This window comes from Daktulosphaira vitifoliae, unplaced genomic scaffold (genome assembly GCF_025091365.1).
Source record: "Daktulosphaira vitifoliae isolate Bord-2020 unplaced genomic scaffold, ASM2509136v1 Scaffold_5, whole genome shotgun sequence".
Taxonomy (NCBI): domain Eukaryota; kingdom Metazoa; phylum Arthropoda; class Insecta; order Hemiptera; family Phylloxeridae; genus Daktulosphaira; species Daktulosphaira vitifoliae.
This window is the reverse complement of record NW_026099576.1, coordinates 32860622-32865842: the sequence shown is the minus strand read 5'-3', so window position 1 is coordinate 32865842 and position 5221 is coordinate 32860622.

Genomic DNA, 5221 nt, shown 5'->3' with positions numbered 1-5221 from the left:
GAATGAAAAAGGGATTATTAAAAAATATTATTTCTCATAAAAAAATAATGTTGATCCATACACTTTTCAATATGTCATAGCATTATAAAGTTAAAAATGTAAAAAATAAAATCGAGAATTTTCACACAATAATAGCATTCGGTAGCCTATTTCACCGTGAAGATAAAATAAAGTCCGAAATTTTTTTTTCGCATAATAAAGTAAATTACATTAGCTTTAATTTAAGATATATATAAAAGTGTCAGACCTTCCGGAACATTTTCAAAAATTAAGTTGAAAAAGTTAATTTTTTGTGAAAAAGTTGTCATTTTAAATCCCCCCCTGTGGGCAGGTTAAGTGTCAGATTTACAAAAAAAATATACCAAATGATAAGTAAAGACATCAAGCATCTATATAAAAAAAAATTATATTGATATGTTCATTTTTGAAAAAGTTAGAGCATTATTAAGTTAAAAATATAAAAAAAAATTATTTTACAAAAATCGTAATTTTTTATTAACTTTGATGTCAACTTTCACCATGAAGACAAGTCCAGAGGTCAAATTTTTTTTTTTCAAATTAAAGTAAATTACATTAGCTTTAATTTAAGATATATATAAAAGTGTCAGACCTTCCGGAACATTTTCAAAAATCAAGTTGAAAAAATTAATTTTTTGTGAAAAAGTTGTCATTTTAAATCCCCCCCTGTGGGCAGAAAAAAAGTCAAAATTACAAAAAAAATATACCAAATAATAGGTAAAGACATCAAGCATCTATATAAAAAAAAATTATATTCATATGTTCATTTGACATAGTCATTACACAGGGTAATGACTTCGACTAGATACAATTTTTGATCTTTTGATGTATCATTGGTATTTTAAAATAAAATAAAATACAAAACCCAGAATTTTAACACAAAAATAACAAATTTTTGAATACGGTAGTCATTTTTACCATGAAGACAAATTCAAAGGTCAAATTTTTTTTCTAAATTAAAGTATATTATATTAGCTTTAATTTAAGATATATATAAAAGTGTCAGTCTTTCCGGAACATTATCAAAAGTTAAGTTGAAAAAGTTAATTTTTTGTAAAAAAGTTACCATTTTGAAACCCTTCCAATGTGCTGTTAAAGGGTCAAATGTTCACAAAAATATAAAAAATTATATGTAAATATCTAACGNTCAAATGTTCACAAAAATATATAAAATGATAGGTAATTATCTAAGGTATCTATAAAAAAAAAAATTATATTGATTCGGTCATTTTTAAAAAAGTTATGGCAATTTTAAGTAAAAAAAAATGAAAAAATATCGAAAATTAGCGATTTTTAAGTTTTCCGTTTACGGGGAACTAGGGAATTTTTTTCAATTTTTGAGGGTAATGTCTTCGACTATATACGATTTGTGATCTTTTGACATATTGTTCATCAAAATCGGTCCAGCGAGAGCTATGATTGAGCGTTCACAGACAAAAAAAAAAAAAAAAAACATCATAGTAAAATTAATACCTTCTCATCTTCGCATCGAAGCTAAAAAAAGTATGTCGAATGAAAGAGGTATATATAAAGTATTTATTGTTAAAGAATAGAATTGATTCATGCATTTTTTTAAAAAGTTATAGCATCATAATGTTAAAAAACCCAGCACAGGCGATCGCGGCACAGTGCTGCCATGCTAAGCGAAAACAGGATAACTCCAAGAACACAAAAAAACATTTTTAACAATAAATCAAAATACCCTTTTTTCCCAATGTATGAACATAAGCCAAAAGACGATAACTCCATTATTTTTTATGTGATATACCAAGTATTTGCTTAGTATTTGGACTTACCGTATATTTTCATATTAGCTTCGATGCGAAGCTGAGAAGGTATTTTTTTACTATGATGTGTTTTTTTTTTTTTTTGTGTCTGTTACCACTTTTTCTCAGCTCTCACCGAACGGATTTCTTTCAACGATACGTCAAAAGATCACAAATTGTATCTAGTCGAAGACATTACCCTTCAAAATTGAAAAAATTTCCCTCGTTCCCCGTAAATGGGGGAAACCTCCAAAAAAATTACAAATTTAAAAATCGCTAATTTTCGAAATTTTTTCAATTTTTTTTACTAAAATGTGCCGTAACTTTTTCAAAAATGAACATATGAATATAATTTTTTTTTATATAAATGCTTGATGTCATTACCTATTATTTGGTATATTTTTTTTGTAATTTTGACCTTTTTTCTGCCCACAGGGGGGGATTTAAAATGACAACTTTTTCACAAAAAATTAACTTTTTCAACTTAACTTTTGAAAATGTTCCGGAAGGTCTGACACTTTTATATATATCTTAAATTAAAGCTAATGTAATGTACTTTAATTTGAAAAAGAAAAATTTGACCTCTAGACTTGTCTTCATGGTGAAAATGGCTACCAAATGCTATTTTTGTGTGAAAATTTTCGATTTTATAATTTACATTTTTTACTTTAAAGTACTATAACTTTTTAAAAAATGTATGGATCAATACAATTTTTTTATGAGAAGTAGCATTTATATACATATTTCATTGGATATACTTGTTTTTTAAATCAGGCTATTTCCCTATATATGGGAGGGCTTCAAATATAAAAAATGCATATAGAACGTAGAACTTTTTCAACTTAACTTTTGAAAGTGTTCCAGAAGGTCTGACACTTTTATATATATCTTAAATTAAAGCTAATGTAATATACTTTATCATGGAAAAAAAAAATTTCGGACTTTATTTTATCTTCAAGGTGAAAATGGCTACCAAATGCTATTATTGTGTGAAAATTCTCAATTTTATTTTTTACATTTTTAACTTTATAATGCTATAACTTATTGAAAAGTGTATTGATCAATATAATTTTTTTATGGGAAATACTATTTTTTAATAATCCCTTTTTCATTCGACATACTTTATCTTAATCAGGATATTAATAAGGAACTAGCAGTTTATGAAGCTTTTGGAATAATCCACCAATTTTTTAAAATTAAACACTATCTAAAGATTTGCATCGAAGCGTTTTTTTTTGATAGTGATTTTAATCACTGTCAGATATCATTATACTTGATCCAACTATGCCACGTCACCACTGTGCCGCGACCCCCCTGTGCTGGGTTTTTTTTTATATTTTAGCTTCGATGCGAAGCTGAGAAGGTATTGGTTTTACTAAGATGTTTTTTTTTTTTTTTTTGTGTCTGTTACCACTTTTTCTCAGCTCTCACCGAACCGATTTCTTTCAATGATACGTCAAAAGATCACAAATCGTATCTAGTCGAAGACATTACCCTTAAAAATTGAAAAAAATTCCCTCGTTCCCCGTAAAAGGGGGAAACCTCCAAAAAAATTACAAATTTAAAAATCGCTAATTTTCGAAATTTTTTCAATTTTTTTTACTTAAAAGTGCCATAACTTTTTCAAAAATAAACATATCAATATAATTCTTTTTTATATAGATGCATAATATCATTACCTTTCATTTGGTATATTTTTTTCATAAATTTAACCCTTAACCTGCCCACAAGGGGGGATTTAAAATGACAACTTTTTCACAAAAAATTAATTTTTTTAACTTAAATTTTGAAAATGTTCCGGAAGGTCTGACACTTTTATATATATCTTAAATTAAAGCTAATGTAATAAACTTTAATTTGAAAAAAAAAATTTGAACTCTGGACNGTAATTTGAAAAAAAAAATTTGAACTCTGGACTTGAGAATTTTCACACAATAATAGCATTTGGTAGCCATTTTCACCGTGAAGATAAAATAAAGTCCGAAATTTTTTTTTTCATAATAAAGTATAATAATAAACTACATTAACTTTAATTTAAGGTATATATAAAAGTGTCAGACTTTCCGGAACACTTTCAAAATTTAAGTTGAAAAAGTTAATTTTTTGTGAAAAAGTTGTCATTTTGAATCCCCCCCTGTGGGCAGGTAAAAAGTCAGATTTATAAAAAAAATATACCAAATGATAGGTAAAGACATCATGCATCTACAAAAAAAAGAATTATATTGATCCATACATCTTTCGAGAAGTTATAGCATTATAAAGTTAAAAATATAAAAAAGAATTTTTTTACAAAAATCGTATTTTTTTTATTAAGTTTAATGTCTGTTTTCACCATGAAGATAAAATAAAGTCCGAAATTTTTTTTTACCATTATAAAGTATATTACATTAGCTTTAATTTAAGATATATATAAAAGTGTCAGACTTTCCGGAACACTATCAAAATTTAAGTTGAAAAAGTAAATTTTTTGTGAAAAAGTTGTCATTTTAAATCCCCCCCTGTGGGCAGATAAAGGGTCAGATTTATAAAAAATATATACCAAATGACAGGTAAAGACATCAAGCATCTATGAAAAAAAAATTATATTGATTTGTTAATTTTTGAAAAAGTTACAGCAGTTTTTAGTAAAAAAAATTTCGAAAATTAGCGATTTTTAAATTTGTAATTTTTAATGGAGGTTTCCCCCATTTACGGGGAATGAGGGAATTTTTTTCAATTTTTGAGGGTAATTTCTTCGACTAGATACGATTTGTGATCTTTTGACGTATCATTGAAAGAAATCGGTTCGGTGAGAGCTGAGAAAAAGTAACAGACACAAAAAAAAAAAAAACACATCATAGTAAAACCAATACCTTCTCAGCTTCGCATCGAAGCTAAACAGATAGTTAATAAACTAAAACAATCAATTCATATATGACAACAATAACATATATTAATTATGAAATTGAATAGAATTTTATGACGATTTATTAGAATAATAATTCGTCATAAAAGTCATATTTTACAATAAACATATGCTAAAATGAATCTATGTCCATATTAAAACCACTTGTGTGGACTCGAAAAAAAAAGGTCGTAAAACGGTGAAAAATTATTGAATTGATTTTTTTATGATGCCTCAAAAATGTCATAGAACGGGTCTGGTGGATATGTAAAAACCTCAAGTGGTAAGGCGCTGGCAACAGCGTGCGTTTTTCTCGAAAACAGTCGAAATTTTAAAACGATCGCTCAAATAATTTTTCCGAAGTCTTGTAATCGAGTTTTTCGTTGAAAAAAAAAAATTTGAAAATCCGAGCACGCTAAGTAGTTTTTCTAGAGAAACGTTTTTTTCCTTGTTCTATTATATGTTAAAATATTATTTTAGCTTCGATGCGAAGCTGAGAAGGTATTAATTTTACAATGATGTGTTTTTTTTTTTATTTTTTTTTTTGTGTCTG